The 22,778-nt window shown below is 36.9% G+C and overlaps 1 protein-coding gene and 1 non-coding gene across 2 annotated transcripts in view; one reads left to right on the top strand and one right to left on the bottom strand.

Annotated features, from left to right (window-relative positions):
• The window catches only part of LOC130024234 (NKG2-A/NKG2-B type II integral membrane protein-like), a 43,766-nt gene that overhangs the window by 9,059 nt on the left and 11,929 nt on the right, over positions 1–22,778 (top strand). The window lies entirely within an intron of this gene.
• Positions 18,490–18,622, bottom strand: LOC130029345 (U11 spliceosomal RNA). The gene has a single exon (XR_008793316.1). It is a non-coding gene; the product is annotated as a U11 spliceosomal RNA (small nuclear RNA).

The following is a 22,778-nucleotide window of genomic DNA, read 5'->3' as shown; positions in this document are numbered from 1 at the left end:
TGAAGAAATGTAGAGGGAGTTCTCAGCCCTCCCAACCCCATATTGGCAAACTCTCACGCATCAGTCATGTCACTAACCAAAGACAACGAAGCTATATCAATAAATCTTTCCAAGCTGAAGTCTTTTATTTATCTGAGGGTTCACCTTTTGAGTTGTAGAATGAATTGAAATCAATCATTCACGTGAATCATCAGCAAATATAGTGATATACATATTTATTTTTTTAGTTTAATAGATTATATAGGAATTATATATCACCATAGCAAGAACTTTTATATTTGATTTGTCTACAATAATATGTATTCTTAGATTTTTCAATTGACTGATTTGTTCTAGCCCTTGAAAATTTTGAAATGGATTAAATAGCCAAGAGTTCAAGGTGTGTGTGTGTGTGTGTGTGTGTGTGTGTGTGTGTGTGTGTGGACTCAGGAGAGAGAAAGCTGGGGAGATCTTCATTGTTTACTAAGAGGGGGTAAAAGAAGACAAAGAATAAAAGAATATCCCAGATTAATGGAAAGTGCCCAAAGGGATCTCTGATAGGACTAGCTCCCCTAAGGCTGTGTTTTAGACTTACTGAAGATTGGGTGGTCACAGGTAGCTTTGGGGCAGAGATGTGCCTTTATGACCCAGGGAAACAGCACTTCTACAGGGGCAAACTGAAATTAGTGAGATCCAGTTCAAGGAGGGGCTAGCAGGAGGAAAACCTCTATACAAAAGCCAGCAGCAGAGTCTGCAGTTCAGGGGACAGATACCCTGACCACAATCATTTTCCTGAGGGTGAATTTCATAGAATTTCCTGTGTTAAAGCAGGTGGTAAACTACACCATAAAATAGCTAAAGAAGAGAGGGTATCAGGAAACCAAGAAGAACCCTTTCTCTGCTCTGCCTTTCTAGTGGTTTTTACTGGCAAAAATCAAACAGGATGTAAATCAATTTATTGCCAAATAAACCAATATTTCACAAGATGTGTACTGCTTTCAATAAACACATGGTATTATCTTGTGTTATCAGTATTATCTTCCTTGGTCCTTATACCATACAAAAAAGGATGATCATTGAATATGGATGTTGATATGAGTTCATATATGAATAATGCATATATCAAAAATAATTATACCTGATAAATGTGGTTTTATGTCTGATTGAAGTTATTTTCCACTAAAAAGTATGGATTTGAGCTTCCTGTTCCTCCATTTTTAATTTTTCTAAATATTTCATATTCACCTTTAGTGTTGTAGCATTCATTTAAAATAATCATGCGTGTAACTTATCAAATTATGTAATCATGTATATTTATACATTCTTTAATAGTTCATATTTTATTAAATTATTTATAAATTAAGAAGTAATATAATAGACTATTAGTCCCCAATAATGCATATATTTTTATTTTCTGGTTAATTGATTTGTTCAACCCTTGAAAGTATTGAAAATCAGGATTCATTCACCCAAAGTAGCATGTTGCACAAATTAGATTTGAATCAATGAACAGATGTCAGAATATGATAAAAATAATTCTTTATTCTGGTACTTAAAACTTTGATATTATTTACAAAAACCAAGAATCAGAAACAATAATCCAAGTACCATCAACAATGAATGGATGAGCAAAATGTCCATATGACTGCAGTAGAATCTTGTTCTACCATAGAAAAATTTCTAATTCCGGTCAAAATTCTGGTGAAAATTGAAGATGTATAATATGGGTGAAATAAGCCTGACACAAAAGGACAAATAATTGTATTCCACTTATTAAAGCATCTAGAATAACCAGAATGACTGAGAAAGTGGATTATAAATTACAAGAGGCTTGGGTGAAGTCATCGGAAATTATCAGTTTAGTAGTTACTGATTTTGGTTTAGGTAGAAAAAAATATTTTGAAAATGAATAATGGAGATACCTGCACAATATTGTGGATGCAATTTATGACACTTGGTCTACATTAAAAATGGTCCAAATAAAAAATGTATTTTACATAATATATAAAAAAATAGTGTAATGCACAAAAATCTTTACATAACATTTAAATAAATACACTGGAACGTATGAGTTATATTAATCAATATACTTTTTTTTTATTGAATCACTGTGGGAAAGGTTACAAAGCTTTCAGGTTTATGTCTCAGTCATGCAAATATCAAACACATTTCCCTTTACCAGTACTTATTTTTTACCATGAAGAACCCCAATAAAACCCTACCCCCCACCCCTCCCCGTCCCTGTGAGGCAGATGAATTCTAGTTAACACTCTATCTGCTTTGATTAGATTCATTGTTTCAATAAAAGATTCACCACTATTATTTACAGTTTACCCCCCCCCCCCAAATCAGACATGCTGAAAAAGCATTGTGAAGTGATTTGCTTTCTACAGCTGGGTTCAAGAATTAAATGTTGGTTTTGGATTTCTGCTATTTTACCTATTGACCCTGGAAGTATTTCTACTGAAAGTCAGATACTTAAGAAATTGGTTTCTGTGTTCTGGAGTCGTGGCCGTGCTGGAGAGCCGCTCGCGGGGGGACCGGTGGCCTCGGTAGGGCGTGAAGGGCGGAGCGAAACGCCCCCCTTCCCATGAGGTTTTAGTCGCCCCCACACTCCCAGCTCATACCTGCTGTCCACAAGGCTCCCATGTGGCCGCCATCTTTCTTTCCAGAGAGGAGAGGGCAAATGGGGCAACACCCTTTCCCCTCCGGCAGACTTGATGGCCTGGATCAACGCATAGTCCGTTCATTTTTCTGCTCCAAGCTGCTGGGTTCTGCATTAAGTCCTTGTGCTTCTGGGGCCATGGCCATGCTGGAGAGCCGCTCGCGGGGGGCGACTGGTGACCTCGGTAGGGCGTGAAGGACGGACCGGAACGCCCCCCGACCCATGAGGTTTTATTCGCCCCCACACCCCCGGCTCATACCTGCTGTCCACAAGGCTCCCATGTGGCCGCCATCTTTCTTTCCAGAGGGAGGAGGGCGGAAGGGAGCAACACCCTTTCCCCTCTGGGCAGAAATGATTGCCTCTATTAACGCATAGTCCTTTCACTTTTCTGCTCCAAGCTGCTGGGTTCTGCATTAGGTCATTGTGCTTCTGGGGCTGTGGCCGTGCTGGAGAGTCGCTCGTGGGGGCAACTGGTGGCCTCGGTAGGGCGTGAAGGGCGGACCGGAACACCCCCCTTCTCGTGAGGTTTTAGTCGCCTCCACACCCCCGGCTCATACCTGCTGTCCACAAGGCTCCCATGCGGCCGCCATCCTTCTTTCCAGAGAAGAGAGGGCGAATGGGGCAACACCCTTTCCCCTCCGGCAGACTTGATGGCCTGGGTTAACGCATCGTCCGTTCACTTATCTGCTCCAAGCTGCCGGGTTCTGCATTAAGTCCCTGTGCTTCTGGGACTGTGGCCGTGCTGGGGAGCCGCTCGTGGGGGTCAACTGTTGACCTCGGTAGGGCGTGAAGGACGGACCGGAACACCCCCCTTCTCGTGAGGTTTTAGTCGCCCCCACACCCCCGGCTCATACCTGCTGTCCACAAGGCTCCCATGCGGCCGCCATCCTTCTTTCCAGAGAAGAGAGGGCGAATGGGGCAACACCCTTTCCCCTCTGGGCAGAAATGATGGCCTGGGTTAACGCATCGTCTGTTCACTTTTCTGCTCTAAGCTGCTGGGTTCTGCATTAAGTCCTTGTGTTTCTGGGGCTGTGGCCGTGCTCCAAACTTAACTCTGATTTTCAGGGAGAAAGATTGGGTGGTTTACTTCTCATTGATCACTTTGTATATAGAGAGATGTCGCGCGGCCGCGTGAGCGGCCGCGCGGATTTGAGAAAAAGTCCTCGTTCCCGCATACTCGAGCTGTGTTTGTAGAGGCTTCTGGTCACCAGGGTTCCATCTGGGGGAGGCGGGATGTGGCACCTACTCCATCTGGAACTTGCCGGTGATCTCGGCTCTTTTTGGAACCTGTTTTTTTTTTTTTTTATTTTTTTCCTCCGGGATCTGTGGTTCCCGCACCCTCCATGTGGTCCTTCTCTTAGGCTCTAATCAATATACTTTTAAAATACCTTTGATATATTGAATCAGAGTTGAAAAGAAAGAATTGGGTCTCTAAGCTTTAAGACCTTGCACAATATGTTTTGATGTATGAGACAATTTTTAACTCTTTGTTAAGAATAACTTTGGAAGCATGGATTAAATAAAATAACAAAGAGTAGTTAGTGTTTAAGGAGAGTGTACAATGGAGGAGTTACTTGGAGTGAATCTCTGTGACTTTTTATAATTTTAATCTAACCTCATTTAGCACCAACCTAAATTGTACCCTGTGTTCATATCATGTTGAACTGAATGAGGAAAAATGTGAAAAAGCTAAAACCACAAAAAACACTGTAGAGAAAATAATAAACATTCCAAGTTGATTGTGTAAAATCATAGCTGTATGTATTGTTTGTGTTCAGTTATAAACAACTCAGATAATTATTTTAAAATAAGCATGGAAAATTTAGACGCATTGAAGAAACACCATGTTGAATTTCTACCTGAATTCATCATATTTATTTATCACTGTACTAAGAGTAAAGAATGCCTTGAGGCAGATATTTTATACATAGTCACGTGTTTACCATCAGGCGAAGATTCAGACAGAATCCTCTGCTGTTAGAGATACTGTAATGAGCAGACGAGATCCAATTTGCATTACCATAATGACAAGTAAAAATCAGCGGGTAGGGCGTTCGCCTTACAAGCGGCCAACATGGCCGACCCGAGTTCGATTCCTCCGCCCCTCTCGGAGAGCCCGGCAAGCTACCGAGAGTATTCGATATGCCAGACACAGTAACAACAAAGTCTCCAATGGAGACGTTACTGGGCCCGCTCGAGCAAATCGACGATCAACGGGAGGGCCCACTATAACTAAGTGATTTTTTTTTAAACTAAGATAAAAGCTCTGTATCTGAGTATGTGGTTCAATATTCTAGAGCACATACTCTGGCAGATGGAGTGGGGGGAGGGTAAGGGCGGTGGGAGGGACACTGGGATCATTGGTGATGGAGAATGGGCACTGGCAGAGGGATGGGTACTCAATCATTGTATGACTGAAATTCAAGCACGAAAGTTTGTAAGTCTGTAACTGTACCCCATGGTGATTCATTAATAAAAAATTAATAAAAATTTTTTTAAAATAAAATTTTTCATTTTTTAAAAAAATGAAATTTAAGCACTTGGTAAACTTCACTGGTGAAAATTGAGATTTATAAATGGGAATGACTGCAATATTGAAAGGTCATCAAGAATATCCCTTTACCTACTTTTAACCCTCAGATCTTATCCTCCATGATCATTCCCAGTTATGATTATCATACTGGTCTCTTCTCTATCTTACCTACCCTCAACTCCCCACACACTTGTGGTTAGTAGAGAGAGAGAGGGGAGGTGAGAGAGAGAGAGAGAGAGAGAGAGAGAGAGAGAGAGAGAGAGAGAGAGAGAGAGAATGGCTGCCCTGAGTCACCTCTTACATAGCTTGGTGTTGGGAAGCAGCAAGTCTTGGTCTTCTGTTGGGTGCTCTGTAGTCGAGTTTTTCCATAACTGTTGTTTCATAACTCTGGAAAAAACTTTTTGTCTTTCTCTTTTGAGTCCTTTAACTTTTACCTTAGAATTTTAGTTAATAATGTTATTAGCAGGGACTAACAAAGAGAACTAAGTCTATGAGAACTTGAACAGATCCTTGGACTCTTTCAGTAAAGAGGGATTGTTCTTTGCTTTATCTTGCTAAGAATGAGAGCAGTTGTTGGCTTAAAGATAGGACAGGGGTTAAGGTATGGCCTTCTGACCTTGAAGAAAGTTCCCTAGTTTGACCCCAGGTACCACATATGTCCCCCAATAACTCCAGAACTGATTCCTGAGCACAACTAGATGTAGCCCTGAAACAAATAATTTTGCACTGCACTGTAGACTGCACTGTCCTCCCATTGTTCATCAATTTGCTCGAGAGGGCCCAGTAACGTCTCCACTGTGAGACTTTTTGTTACTGTGTTTGGCATATCAAATACGTCATGGAGATCTCGCCAGGCTTTGCTAGGCGGGTGAGATACTCTTGGTAGCTTGTCAGGCTCTTTTAGAGGGGAGAAAGAATTGAACCCCAGTCCCTGTGGTCAGACACATGCAAGGCAAATGCCATACACATTGTGCTATTGTTCCAACGCAGTCATCCAGTTATTATTTATTTCCTAACTGCCAATCCCTTAGAAAATCTTTGTTAGTTTCCTTATAAAATCAATCTTAAGTAAAATTGTAAAAGTTACAATTAATTTGTTTCAAGGTCTGGGGAAATGAATGTCACAGTAGCTGGAAATATATTACTTTGCTCTCTTATTTCTATCAACATAAATAAATTATGTGCACCTCATTTTCCTTGTTACATAAGAAACAGACCAAAACCACTAATTTTTTATATCTAGGAATTTAAATCAAAAGCAAAATAGCCATAAAATTTTAGGCAACATGCAAAACGTTAATAATCTCTATTTCTGTCAAAGTGAAAATCTAGCACTGCTTTTTCAATTTTTAATTAAGAATCCTTTGAAAAAACAACTACTGGCATCTTTAAAACAATAAAATTTCTCATCATGAACATTGTATATTTCTGGGATAGAAATTTTTGGCGTCCATATCACCTCAGCTTTGGGTGGATATATTTCGTGACAGCAGAAACCATCCATGGATGTCAATTAATGGTTCAACTTCCAAATTAATGTAAGTTTTTTATTTGCTTTATTTTAAATGTATAGATAAAATATAAAATTTCATAATAATCTTAATTAACATGTTAAATTATAGCATGAAGAAAATAAAGTTTTTAAATGACTTGTTATGTGAATATTAAAGTACAGAGTGGTTAGTTGTCTTGACTTCTAAATATTTGAAAATTTCCTTTCTCACTTTTATTATAATAGTTTATTGTTTTATATTCCCTTCATTAAAAATGCTACTGGTTAGTGATTCTCTTGCTAAAAACTGACAGCATATTTATGAATTATTCTCATTACAGGATTAAAGTAGATAATTTTGAGAGCATAATTGTGCTCTATTAATCTCTTATTGTTTTTTAACGAATATTTCATACAAATATAAAAGTATGGAGTGGTTAGCCTTCTGACCCCAAATTTTTTGAAAATTGTCTTTGGTATTTTCAAGAAAACTCCTTGCTCTAGTGGTTCTCTAACTGCCATTTTCATGATGCCATATATTTCTAATAATTATCAGTTTCTTCCTTTTACTTCTCTTGCTGCTTTTTTCATTTCCAAATTTGGGACGGTTGAGCCACATTCAAGGTGTTCAAGAGCTGTATTGGCTCTGTGGTTGTGAATTACTCTTGGCAATTCTCAGGGGATCGTGTGTGATTCTAAGGATAGAACCTGGGTCTGTCTGGCCCTCATACAAGCAATCGCCTTACTTCCTGTGATTGCTCTCTGACCCTTTTCTTTCTTTACATTCCTCCTAATTCCACCTTTGAGTTTTGTTTTGTACAATGCATCTCTCTTTTTCTCTCCCTCTCTATTTCTTGAGTCCATTTTGCATTTTTATTTTCTTACTCTTTCCTTTCTTCCTTCCTTCCCATTTATGTCTGCACAGAATAGACTTAATCTCATAATTGTCTTTACATTCATATGTAATGTGAAAGTTTGCTCTGTCCATTTACTAAATTGCTGTGTTAATTAGAGATGTATTAATGAATTTAAAGCCAAGTAAGAATATTCCTATTTGACTTTCACTGCTCTTTTAAATAAACTCATGTTAGAAAAATTTCTTTAAATCTAAGAACATCCTACATTTCTTTGGAATATGTCTTCTGTGATTGAGTAACCACTCTTGACTCTTCATTTTGTTTTTGTTTTTGAGTCAAACCTGGCGGTGCTCAGGGATTTTTCCTTGCTCTTTGCTCAGGGATCATTCCTGGGAGTGCTCAGGGGATCATACCGGATTGGCCAAGTGTAAGGCAAGCTCCCCACCCTCTGAGTTATTGCTCTCAGATAATTTTTAATTTTAATTTTTAATTTTACTTAATTAACTTAAAATTAACTTTGATGTCTCCATGTCTACACTTGGCTAGTGTCTGCTGGAGGAACACCACAGTTCAGTAATGTTATAATAATATTGTAAGAATTATGAATGTATACTGCATCTAAAATGTATGCAAACATAAAAAATTATATTATTTGTGTATTTAATATATACACAGATTATTACTATATGTCACAATTTGGTGTATTGTTTCTTTGTATAGAGTAGAGATTTGTGTGTAAATAATAATCTATGCAAGCAGATCAACTTGTTTCATAAGCAGTGTAAATTGTTTAATTCTCTATTTCTGATTATTTTATTCCTAACTTTTTTCAAATCTGTTATTTTATTATGTTCACCAGGCTCTCATAAACCATTGAAAATAAATTGCAACTGTACACATGATTGTGAAACCATGATTTTTCAACACTAATTCTAATGATTTTTGTTTTTGGTATATTCTTTCATATTTTAAACTTTATTGTTCTACATGTTTATTAAATAGGCCTCTGTAATAAAAATACATTTATATGAACATTTCCATTGAATCTAAATTATTTTCCATTTATAAGTATAATGCAAATAATATTTTATATCATAAGAACTATGCGTATCGTTATTTAGGTTTGAAAATCTTGATAGAATTAATTAACATATAAGTTAATTACACTTTAATACTGAAAACTAGTATTTCTTTTTTTCTTTTTTTTTTATTAGTGAAACATCATGTGGTACAGTTGTAGACTTACAAATTTTTGTGCTTGGGTTTCAGTTACACAATGATCAAATACCCATCCCTCCACTAGTGCCCATTCTCCACCACCACCAGTTCCAGTATCCCTCCCACCCCCATACCCCCACCTCACCCTACCACTGTGGCAGGGCATTCCCCTCCGTTATCTCTCTCCTTTTGAGTTCTGTGGTTTGCAAAAGAGACATTGAGTGGCAATCTTGTTCGGACTATAGTCTACTCTCATCACACATTTCCCATCCTGAGAGGACCCTTCCAACACCCTTTATTTGGTGCTCCCTTCTCTATCTGAGCTGCCTTTTCCCCTAGCATGTGTGGCTGTACTCAGGGCCATGGAGTAATCCTCCTGGTATTTATCTCGGCTATTCTTGGGTGTTAGTCTCCTATATTGTTACTTTATGTTCCTCAGATGAATGCAATCTTTCTATGTCTATCCCTCTCTTTCTGAATCATTTTACTTAGCATGATACTTTCCATGTAGTACCACTTGTATGTAAATTTCATAACTTCATCCTTTCTGACAGCTACATAGTATTCCATTGTGTAGATGTACCAAAGCTTCTTTAACCAGTCATCTGTTCTTGGGCACTCAGGTTTTTTTCAGATTCTGGCTATTGTAAACAGTGCTGCAATGAACAGACAACTGCAGATGTCGCTTTCCCAGGAGTGGAATTGCTGGGTCAAATGGGAGCTCAATTTTTAGCTTTTTGAGAATCATCCATACTGTTTTCCAGAAGGGCTGAACCAGTCGACATTCCCACCCACAGTGAGGAGGGTCCCTTTCTCACCACATCCGAGCCAGCACCAGTTGCTTTTGTTCTTTTGGATGTGGGCCAGTCTCTGTGGTGTAAAATGATATCTCATTTTGGTTTTGATTTGTATCTCCCTGATGATTAATGATGTAGAGCATTTTCTCATGTGTCTTTTAGCCATTCGGATTTCATCTTTGATGATGTTTCTGTTCATTTCATCGCCCCATTTTCTGATAGGGTTGGATGTTTTCTTCTTGTGGAGTTCAACCAGTACTTTGTATATCCTTGATATCAACCCCTTGTCAGATGTGTATTTGGAGAATATCTTTTCCCATTCTGTAAACTGTCTTTGTATTTTGGTCACTGTTTCTTTGGAGGTGCAGAAGCTTCTTAATTTAAGACAGTCCCATTTGTCCATCTCTGTTTTCACTTGTTTAGCCAGTGGCGTGACATCTTTAAAGACACCATTAGCTTCAATGTCATGAAGGGTTTTGCCGACTTTGTTTTCAATGTACCTTACAAATTCTGGTCTGATGTTGATGTCTTTAATCCATTTTGATCTTACTTTTGTACGTGGTGTTAGGCAGAGTTCTGAGCCCAATTTTTTGCATGCAGCCGTCCAGTTTTGCCAGCACCATTTGTTAAAAAGGTTTTCCTTACTCCACTTCACATTTCTTGCTTCTTTATCAAAGATTAGGTGATCATATGTTTGAGGGGAGATGTCAGTAGATGTCAACTCTGTTCCATTAGTCTGCTGTTCTGCTTTTGTTCCAGTACCATGCTGTTTTAATTATTACTGCTTTGTAGTAAAGTTTGAAGTTAGAGAGGTTGATTCCTCCCATTTTCTTTTTCCCAAGAATTGCTTTAGCTATATGTGTTGGCTTATTGTTCCATATAAATTGCAGGAGTGTTTGATCCAGTTCTTTGAAGAATGTCATAGGTATCCTAATAGGGATCGCATTGAATTTGTACAGTGCTTTGGGAAGTATTGCCATTTTGACAATGTTAATCCTTCTGATCCATTAACAGGGGATATTTTTCCATTTCCTTGTGTCTTTTATTTCATGAAGCAGCGTTTTGTAGTTTTCTTTGTACAGGTCTTTTACTTCTTTAGTTTAGCTAATTTCTAGGTAGTTGAGTTTCTGGGGTACGGTTGTGAACGGGATTGTTTTCTTCATGTCGTTTTCTTCTCTCTCACTATTTGCATATAGGAAAGCCATAGACTTTTGGGTATTGATTTTATAGCCTGCAACTTTACTATACAGATCTATTGTTTCTAAGAGTTTCTTGGTAGAGGTTTTAGGGTTCTCTAAGTATAGTATCATATCATCTGCAAATAGTGAGAACTTGATTTCTTCCTTTCCTACTTGCATGCCCTTAATCTCTTTTTCTTTTTCTTTCTGCTATTGCAAGTACTTCCAGTACTATATTGAACAGTAGTGGAGAGACTGGGCATCCTTGTCTCATTCCTGATCTTAGAGGGAAGGCCCTCAGTTTTTCCCCATTGAGGATGATGCTTGCTGTAGGCTTGTGGTAGATGGCTTTAAGTATATTGAGGAAAGTTCCCTCTATCCCCAATTTGGGAAGGGTTTTCATCATAAACAGGTGCTGAATCTTGTCAAATGCTTTCTCTGCTTCTATTGATATGATCATATGATTTTTATCTTTTCTTTTGTTGATAGGATGGATTATGTTGATTGATTTCTGAATGTTAAACCATCCTTGCATCCCCGGTATGAATCCCACTTATTCACGGTGTATGATCTTTTTGATGAGTTGTTGAATTCTATTTGCTAGTATTGTGTTGAGAATCTTTGCATCCATTTTTATCAGGGATATAGGCCCGTAGTTTGGTTTTTTTGTGGTGTCTTTGTTTCCTTTTGGTATTAGGGAGTTATGGGCTTCATAGAAACTGTTTGGGAGGATTTCTATTTTTTCAATTTCCTGGAAAATCTTGAGAAGAACTGGTAATAGGTCCTCTTTAAATGTTTGGAAAAATTAGCTAGTGAATCCATCTGGACCTGGGCTTTTGTTTTTGGGAAGACTTTTGATTACAGTTTCAATTTCCTTGATGTGAACAGGTCTATTCAGGTATTCAGAAGAGAAAAGCAATATTTACAAGTTAAAATACTGGTTGATTAGGAAATAAAGGTGATTCACCAGTTGGGAAAGCAGAGCACAAACGGAAGTTTACAAATAAACACAGGAATGGGAGCACTGTGATGGAAGTAACCCAATAAAACTAAGTTTCCTGTGGCAAGGCAGAAAGGACAAACCAAAGTTATCCTACACAGGTAGATCAGTTTCAGTTTGTTTAATAAGGAGTGAAAATTGTTCAATTATCTATTTCTGATCATTTTATTTCTTTCGCAAATCTGTTAATTTATTATGTTCACCAGGCTCTTCTAAACCTTTAAAAATAACTTGCAAATGTACACATCATTGTGAAGCCATCATTTTTCTCAACGTTGATTCAATTGATTTCTTTTTTAATATATTCGTTCATGTTTTAAAGTAATATTCTAAATGTTTATTAAATCTATCTCTGTAAAAAATACATTTGTATAGACATTTTCATTGAATGTAAATTATTTCCCAATTATATTTATTGTGTAAATAAATATTTTAAGTCATAAGAACTATGCATATCAAACCCTGGTTGGCCGTGTGCATGGCAAATGCCCTACATGCTGTGCTATCTCTCCAGCCCCACTTCATCTTTAGAAACGACTTATTTTTCAAATTACTAGTGTATATTTTAATTCTTAAAATTAATGCATTTTATTATGTTAATGTACTTTTTTAATTGATTTCCAGGATATCTACTACTATTAGGTCATGAGGTACTGACATCAATATAGTCACATGCATATTTATTGATATCATAATAAGTAATTTTCAATTATTTTAAAATTGCTATTGTTCAATTTTTTACTCATACTTGAACAGTTAAATGGCTGTAGATTTGACCATTGATACATGTGACAAAAACGTATTATATATAACAATTTAATTTAAAAGTAAAAACAAAATGGCAATAATGGGTATGAATTTTTCAAATTATAAAAAGCAGCACTATTGAACATGAGCCTATTTGGCTATTGGTGACTATATTTTTATATTCATAATATACTATGATTAAACACAAGTAAAATATAATTTGTTTAATATATGAATCATTATGCCTCTTGGAGAGCCCGGCAAGCTACCAAGAATATCCTGCTCACACGCGCAGAGCCTGGCAAGCTACCCATGGTGTATTTGATATGCCAAATACATTAATGAAAATAGGTCTCCTTCCCCTGACCCTGAAAGATCCTCCAATCTTTGGGAAAAGATGAGTAAGAAGATACTGCTAAAATCTCAGGACTGGGAGGAATAGAGATGTTACTGGTGCCTGCTCGAGTAATTGGACGATCAATGGGATGACAGTGATCTAGTGATACATGATGAATCATAGAAAATGGCATATACCTAACAAGTACCCATTTATAAAAGCTTTACATTTAGTATAGATTATTAGCATATAGCTATGGATTTTTTAAATATTTTTTAATAAGTTCATAAAGATAAAGCTAGATTTCGTCTAAATTCAGTCTCCTAGGGAGTGCTTTAGAAATGAATTTCCTTGGGAATGATAGATTTCTCCTTTTTTATACAAACTGAGGAGTGATTAAAATGATTCCTTTAGGTTTAGGTATAAACTAGATATTTCAGATTTAATGATATGCTTCTGACACCACTGTTCCATTTGATTTGTGTTTTAAAAGTCTAATTTTTTAGGGCCAAGTGAGAGTTGAGTGGGTAGACTTGCGTATGACTGACCCAGATTCCGTCCCTGGCACCTCTTAGGTTTCAGGCCCAGTCAGGAGTGATCCCTGAACAGAGAGCCAGGAGTAAGCCCTAAGCATGGCCAGGTGTGACCCCAAACCTGCACCAGTAACGTCTCTATTTCTCCCAGTACTGATATTTTAGCAGCCTCTTCTTCTTTTTCGTCTTTTCCCAACTCGTCTTTCTCTCCAAATCTGCTTTTTCTATAGAGCAGAGAGACAGCAGAGAGGTAATCTGGGCATTTGCCATGTGCCTGGCCCATCTAATTTCTATCCCTGAGATTCCATATAGTCCCCTGAAGAGCCCAAGGATTGATCCTTAAGCACAGAGCCAGGAATAAGCACTGAGCACTGTAGAGTGTGGGCCCAAACTCAAACAAAAAACCTTTTTTCTGTTGCTTCTGTTTTTCATTAAGAGATATTTGAAATTAATATCTTGATTCGGCCTAAATAATAGTACAGTGGTTAGGGCACCGGTCTTGCACAGTTTACCCTGATTTGATTCTTGGCACCATATATGGCTCCTTGAGCACTGTGGGGAGTGATCCATGAGCACCGAGTCAGATGTAAGCCCCAAGTTCTTCTGAGTGTAGTACCATCCAAAATTATGTTGGCACCAAGCTGCCTTGCATAAGCCAGGTCCAGATTTGAACCCCAGCACCCCATATGATCTGCTTTCTAACAGCAATGATCCTTGAGCACAGAATCAGGAAGAAGCCCAGAGCACTACAGAGTGAATCCCAATTTCCAAATAAATAAATAAATAAATAATAGTATTATTATCTGTCCCCTTACCTAAGTTTGACTTTGGCTTGTGATATTTATAGTGAATATTTCTATAAGGGCGAAAACCTAATTATCATTGGATAATAAGTAAATGAATGTCACACTGAGTCATTTCATATTTAACATATTTTATGGGGATTTAGGTGGATATTTTAATGCTTTACCTTACCCAAAGACATTTATTCAGGTAAAATTTTAAAGACATTTTATAAATAATAAAACTTAAAAATTTCAACAAATTGGACAGTAATCAGAGACAGAATTGATGATTTGTGTTGTCAAAATACATTTGAAAACGTAGTGACTAAATAGTAGAAATTCATCAGAAAATTACTGATATATCATTAATTGTTTATAGTTAATGGATAATAGTTTTTGGAATAGTTCCATCAGAGTAAATGTGCCATCATGAGACTATAAGGGAAAGTCATATAATACCAAAATTTTGCAATTGTGCCTAAAAGTAGGTCATCAACGTTATTTCTAATAAGATTTAAGTTTTTAGTATTTGTGCTAGAGATGGAAGCAGTTCAACAACAAAGGATGGTCTTTTGTACCCTGATACGTATTGTTATGAAAATAATTTCTCAGGCATTTTGCCAATGGACAAACTAAATGACAGACAAAACTCAAAATCCCCTATATTGTCAGGTGTGTTCATTACTGTCTTTAAAATACAAGTCTAAGGGCTTTCTTTGAAATTTTAAGTGAACTTCAATAAGGAATTTATTTTCCGTTCACTTTTGCTTTTCTCTTTGAGCCTTTACAGGCCTGTCTGCCCAAACCACAGATAGATTGTCTTTTAACAATAGTAATCTTTGTCTCTCTGGAGAGGACATTCCACATTTTGATCAACAGAAGGTATTTGTTGTTACTCTTCTCTTTAGTAATTCATGGGATACTGAAACTAGAAGTGAAACAACTAAGGTATAATCAATAAGCAATCAAATCGAATAGAATATTTATATCTTTACTTGAAAAAATCTGGATGGAAAAGCAATATTAGATATTAAATGTATAAAGGATTTAGTAACAATTCAGTTTCTTGATTGTGAAATATTAATCAATTGCTTATTCACACACATACTTGACTTTGTAAATCAATATGATAGAAACTAAGTCAATATGGTAGAAATTAAGAACCACAAAATATGATAATAAGCTTTGTATTTTGTTATTTGTATGCAGTTTGGCTAAAATTCTAAATGTATTCTATTTTTAGGCATGCATAAAAACAATCTTACTTAAAAATGTGGCATCATCTCATATTACAGAGACTGGCAAACATCAAAAAGAACAACAACCAGTGCTGTTGTGGAAAGGGACTCATTCATTCTGGGAATGAGAAGTCATTTTATGCTTAATCTATCTTATGGTAATTTATTTCCATATACTTTACTGCTTTATCACACAAAGATATGTGTCTTATATATTTTTTCAAGTTTTTTTAAATGTTTTATCAAGTATCTGAGAGATAGACTGTTACAAATCCATCCATGACTGTGTTTCAGTCATAGAGTGATCCAACACACATCCTCCACCAGTGAACATTTTACACCGCGAGTATAATCCCCGCTCTGTGAAGTAGAATTTTGCACGAAGGAGACGGTGGTCCGATCCCGTTCAAAATTTTGGGACAACAGCGACATCAGTCAGGCAAAACCGTCGATTGAATATGATGTGGTCTATTTCGTTGTGAAATCGTCCACTGGGAGACTTCCATGTCCATCGTTTAGATTCTGCCTTCTGGAACTGTGAGTTACCATGGATGGTCTTGGTCGACATGATGAACTCAGACAGTCTCTCACCCTGTTCGTTCCATTCTAGGCTATGGGTCCCGATGTGAACTTCTTCAGCTGATCTCCTCGGTCCTATCTTGGCATTAAAATCACCCACAATGATCTTGTAGAAGGTGTGGTCTTCTTTATAGAACTTCTCCAGCTCCATGTAGAATTTCTCGATTTCTCTTTCATCATGATGAGATGTTGGTGCATAGACAATGAAGATAGAAACTGCAGGCAGTGAGCCACATCTATTCAAATGTAAACGTCCGATTCGGGTTGTTAGGCATTCAAATAAATCAATGCTCATGGCCAAGTTTGTGTTGACTAGGACACCGACGCCTCCAACACCTCTTTTATTGCATGTTCCGAGGAACAATTCTTCTCCAGTGTCGAAAACGGCATGGTGAGATTCGTGCCTTCTTGTCTTGGTCAGACCAATGATGTCGTACTTGATCATTCGCACTTGTACCATCAGGTCCTCAATGGATGCATCTGATGCTAGCGTACGTGCATTGAAAGTACAGATGATCATTTTTGTCTTCCTTCGTTGTGGCAGCCTAGTTCGGCCTTGAGATTTTATCGGCCTCTCCTTTCTCATCCTTCTCAGTGCTGCCATGTCGGTGAAGCCTTCAGGATCAGGTGAATGAGACCAGTTGTAGTTACTGGCTTTGGCATATCGAATACACAACAGATAGCTTGCCAGGCTCTTCCGAGCGGACGGAATACTCTTGGTAGCTTGCCAATCTTTCCGAGAGAGATAGAGGCTTTTGGGGCGACCTCTAATCACCCTTGTAGGTGTTATCATATTTGAACCCTATCAAATATGGTGCGACAATTCCGGAAGATGGGTATTTAGTGTCTTATGATGTGTTGCGCGGCCACTTCGTGGCTGCGTGGGTCCAGAAAGCGTCCTGGAGTGTGGCGACGGCTGGGTAGTGGAGGTAGTGTTGATAGTGTAAGTCTGCCAGTGGGGTATTTATCTGGGTAGGGTGGGTCTTCTGTGCGCAATTCGATCCTTGGGTGGTTGATGGAAGCAGACAGGGTAGGGTAGGGTGGGGCTCCTGATTAGAATCCCTTTGTCACCTGTGGTTGGTGGGAGCAAGCAGAGAAGCTCTGTCCCTGGGTCCGCCGAGCCTGGATGCACAAGTTTAAATCTTTAAGAAAGTTACAACTCAGATTTTTGATTGTTAACCCCGCCCACAGTGACTCTGCTAGGATCCTGGCCACACCTTCTATTAACTGCTGCATATAGTCAGTACACAGCACAGTCCCCACCCCTAAGCAGCTCAGAGATGAGACGCCAAAGAGAAAAAGACCCACAACGAAATTTGAAATCAAGAAGACAGTTAATGAAAGGTAAGGGCTCTAATAGCTTCATTTCAGTAACAAACTAATAGCAAATAAAGCTGGAAGTAAATCTTGAAAATATTTCTCAGAGCCTTTAAAGGCCTAACAAGTATTCTCAGTGCAAAGGTAAAGTGTTGAATAGACATTTGACTGTCTAGAACGAACAATTGGGTGTGGAGGGTGCAGGGAAGAAAACGGAATGAGGCTTATACACTTTTCATTTTGGAATCAAGGCTTGAAGAAGTGGGACTATACCATTCTAATATAAAATCTAAGAAAGAATTTTGCTCATGCATTGTAATTTGAAGACTTTAATTTGAAAAAAATATACTCTTGGAAATTTAAACTTCTTGAAAATGCAATGGTATTTTCTACAGTAGGATTACAATTTTCTCTAGTGGTTTGATTGATGTATTGCCTGTGCTTGTGGGTTCTTTTGAAAATAATTATATGATTTGCAACATTTCTCCTTTTTGTGTGTTGCCATTACTTCTTCTGCAGATTTCCCCTTACCTCCGGAGCAGCTGACTGCTGAGGTCCTGGGAATTACCTGCTTGGTCTTGCTGTCTACCCTCGTGAAAACCATAATCCTTTTTTCCTGTAAGAATATGTTTAAGAGGTCTGGGATATGGACCAATGGGCAGGAGGCAGGAGTAGTTCCTGACCATAATCACGTTGCTGCTCAAACAAAAATTAAAAAACACAATAGAAAATTTCAAGGAAAATGTTCAATTTAATAATGATCAATGCCTATATACATTTATAATATCATAAAAATAACTTATTTTATTTGTTAATTTAAACATACTGATTATTCTAAATATAGTAAAAATATAAATATAAAAATGCACCTTCATTAAATTATTGTAAAATTCTGATCACATAAATATTTCATTGCAATTTATATGAAAATTATAGTAATAGAGTAACTGCAGAGATATTATTTAGTAACTTATTTCATAAATAAAATAGATGAAATAAATGAATTAAATGTCTCATTGAGAAACGCTTTTTTATTTTGAGATATTTTAAACAAAATACTTATGAAATATTATAAATAGTCACATTCTCTGCCTTTACTTATGAAATAGTCTGCCAAGTCTTCAATATTATTTCATGGTTAAATAAATTTTATTATAGATTATTTTAACCTAAAACAATGTAATTGATCTCAAATTAAATAATTATACTTTTCATTATTATTCGATAATATGATTGAGGCACCAGGATCCACGAGCACCAGCTGCCCTTATACCAAAAATTATGCTTCCAAAATCTCTTGAAGTAGATTCCGCATGTAGAGCAAGTGGGCTGCCCTATGTGTGCCACTCACAGTAGAAGATCTTTTCCAAAATAAATTTTTATAGAATTACTTTTCATTTTTCTAGATGCTGAAATTGAAAGACCAGAGTTGAATAATGCATCTCTAGTGACCAGGACTCAGGAAGGTATATAAATACTCTCTGTAATTCTAATAATAAAACAATTTATGTTCTTTTCTATATTTTATGCTATATTAAAATGAGATTATAGTAGAATTTTTGAGAAATAAGAAATTATAAAATCAGGTGGTGAATGCTCACAGTCATTTTGTAAGACATAACTTCTTATTCAGCATTGTGTAAAGATAGGTATTCAGACCCACCATCTCTGTATCACTGCCATCTTTTTTTTTTTTGATATTCTTTTTTTTTTTTTATTAGTGAAGCACCATGAGGTACAGTTGTAGATTTACAAATCTTTGTGCCTGAGTTTCGGTCATACAATGATCAAATACCCATCCCTCCACCAGTGCCCATTTCCCCCCACCCCCCCTCCTACCCTGCCTCTGTGGCAGGGCATTCCCCTTTGTTCTCTCTCTCCTTTTGGGTGTTGTGGTCTGCAAAAGAGGCATTGAGTACTGCCATCTTTTTGTTCGTCGATTTGAGCAGACTCCAGTATCGCCTCTATCCGTCCCAACCCTGAGATTTTAGTAGCCTCTCATTACTTTTCCAATAATTGGAGGCTCTTTCAGGGTCAGGGGTATGAGACCTGTTATAGTTATGGCTTTGGCATATTGAATACATTTTATAGAATTACTTTCCTTGGGGAGCTTGCTAGGCTCTGCCCGTGCAGTTGGGATACTCTCAGTAGCTGGCTGGGCTCTCCGGGAGAATATATATATATATATATATATATATATATATATATATATATATATATTCCTCTCTATGACTTGTTGCCTACTGTCTGAATTCCATCAAACATGATGTGTTAATTATGGAAAATGGATAGGAAGTGTCTTATGATGTGTTGCACGGCTGCTTTGTGGCCCTGCGGTCCGAAAAGTGGCCTGGAATATGGTGGCGGTTGGTTTTTCTAACTGGCTAAAACTTTCCACAGTTCTGTTATTGACATAATATACACTGGAATATAATAGAAATAAGATTAGTCTCTAAAAGTGGGTTTTATTCGTTGTCATTCCAAAGGTGTGCAGTAGATACTTTTGTTCATTTCTTAGCATTAAATTAGTTTTCATGGTAAAATTTTATCTTTTCTAATCCCTAAATAATCCACCAAATTTGAAATTAAAACCGTTATGACAGTTACTGAAAAATTAAAACAAAATAATCTACCTTAAAGTAAAAGGAGTCTCTTGACCTTAGTTTTATTCCTGGGATCTTATATAATACTCCGAGCACTACCAGGAATGATTACTGAGCACAAAGCCAGATGTTAGCCTGGGCCACAGCTGGGTATATGCCTAAAAGCAAACAAACAAACAAAAAACAAAAAGCACAAAATAAATAAGGAGTAACGTTACCTGAGAACAAGTACAGTGCCTAAGATATAACTTGCAGCTGCAGGCTCTCCTTCAATCCTAGCACCACAGCATGTCTGTGTACATCCCTAGAAGCTCCGCTAATTCATGGAACTCCAGTGCTGGAGCAGTACCATATCCCTGGACCCCTGCTACAAACCTAGTTTGTTAAGAACTGACAGGAGGGCCATGGGCCTTCTGAGCGTGCAGTAGAGGCTTCTTGAGCAATTCCCTCAAAACATAAATAAAATTTTTTAAAAGGGCGTCATAAAGACATCTAGGTATTTTTGAGTATTTTGATTAGTATTTTGTCTCTATCCTATACTAAGAAACTCTGTTCTTTGATCTTGTGAAGGAACACACTGTAGCACTGATCTCCTGTTGTTCATCGATTTGCTCAAGAGGACACCTGTGAAGTCTCCATTGTGAGACTTGTTGATACTGCTTTTGGCATATGGAATATGCCCCACAGGGATCTTGCCAGGCTCTTTGTGAAGGATAATGAATCACAAAATTGGATAACACATATGCAATGATTATCAGGGAGTCATGTTTTACACAAAAATGAGGAAGATTCACCTCATATAACACAAAATGAGGAAGATTCACCTCATATTACTATACTCACTGTTATCAATTCACCCAAATTCTTTTGCCTTATTTTAATGAGAGATTTTTTTTTTCTATTCTAAAATTGTTCGTTTGTTCATTGTCTTCCAGGACATGCAGAGAGTATTTTTTTCATAAGGGCACACAATGAGAAAATAAGAGCAGAAGCTTCTCTCTCCCAGTATATGGATTTATTACTTTATGTTCTATGTCTGTGAAGGACACAGTTATGCCATTAACATATATATTTATATGTATACACGTTAAAATTAATTTTTAAATAGTTTTTTTAAATAATAACTCATGACCTTCCCCCAAATGCTTAGGGGATCATATGATTCTCATATGTATGCATATATATGTATGCTTATGCATGTATGTAATATTATTTTAGTTAAAGATCATATAGTTTCTTGATTATGACTTAATTTTTCTTTAGCATATCATTGTAATCAGTGTCCAAAGGAGTGGTTCATATATTCCAACAGCTGCTATTATATCAGTAATGAAAAGAAAACATGGAAGGAAAGTGTGATGTCCTGTATGTCTAAGAAATCTAAGCTTCTTTATATAGATAATCCTGAAGAAATGGTAAGATTTGAAAGCTGTATCTAAATAGATGTTTCAATAGACATTATGTTTAAAGAGCTCATCAATGTTTTATACATTATAGATTTTTATGTTTAATATTACATTTTAACTCTAGGTAAAATTTTTCAACGATAACAATTTTTCAGCTATCGTGATTATATTTTTATGCCAGGAATGCTTGCACATTTGTTACTTTTTGCTTTACTGGCTTTTATAGAAAACAGTGCTTTGTTTATGGAGGTCTCCAGAGCAGAGTTTAGGGGTCACAGAGCTGTTCCTCGCAGCAATTGACTGTATCTGGTGCAAAAAATCCAGCTAAGGATGGTGCTCCACCCCTTCCAGCAATCTCTGCGGCTTCATCAGTGCCTTCTTACTACAAAATAAGTCTTCTTTATCTTATCAAGAAAATTATACATTGCATTACAAATATTTATCAAGTGAAAAGAAGCAGGTCCTTGCAAGTAAGATCATCAAATAAAGTCTTTCAATCATGGTGTATTCCTTTTGCTCTCTCTATTTGCTGAATCCGTACTCTGAATTTTAATCTATTATAAATTATATTTTCTTAAAACTTGAGCTTCACATACAAGAGATTAGTATGTTTGAATTTTTACTCTCATATATGTTCTTCCTTTTTAATTTTGTGTTTATAGTTTTTACATTTTTCACTGTTCTAGTTGATGACTTAATATTTTAAATATACTTATCATATTTAGTTAGTTTTAAAGATATGCATTTTATAAATATTTTATTGAATTCTTAAACATCCAGTATATTTATAAAATGTCTTATGGTTATTGTATTCTAGTTATGTTAATTTTAATAATGAAAATATTGCAAATAAAAAATTAGGACATAACCATGTATGTTGGCTGCGTGCAAGGCAAACGCCCTACCGCTGTGCTATCACTCCAGCCCGGCAAGCTACCGAGAGTATCTCGCCCGCCCGGCAGAGCCTGGCAAGCTACCCGTGACATACTCGATATGCCAAATACAGTAACAACAAGTCTCACGATAGAGACGTTACTGGGCCCTCTCGAGCAAATCGATGAACAACAAATCGGGAGAACCGTGATAACTGTGATAAACATGTATAATATATGATAAATTGATATGTGTGTATAATTTTGTTATATTATTCAGACATTTTCTAATATTGTGAAAACACATTTTACATAATAGTCTTTTGATCTAAAACTTATAACCATTAGTAATTTAAATATTATAAACTCTGATGACTGTATACAAGAATTTTTGTGATATTATATTTTGTTTGTTTGGGGGTCACATCCTTATTTTTTCTGGTATACTGCGGCTTCTAGACTCAGCAATTACTCTGGGGACCAAATGGGATGCCCCAAATCAAACCCGGGTCAGCTACATACATGCAAGGCTTGAACCCTACAAAGTTGTACCATCTCTGGCCCCAGAATTATTATGATATTAATAAGCATTTTCCTGTTTGGTAATGATTTGGTATGGATTGAACACGTTTTTCTGGTCTA

The sequence above is a fragment of the Sorex fumeus genome, unplaced genomic scaffold, assembly GCF_029834395.1.
Source record: "Sorex fumeus unplaced genomic scaffold, SorFum_2.1 ptg000003l, whole genome shotgun sequence".
NCBI lineage: Eukaryota > Metazoa > Chordata > Mammalia > Eulipotyphla > Soricidae > Sorex > Sorex fumeus.
The sequence above is the reverse complement of the archived record's forward strand: the minus strand, read 5'-3'. Positions and strand labels throughout refer to the sequence as shown.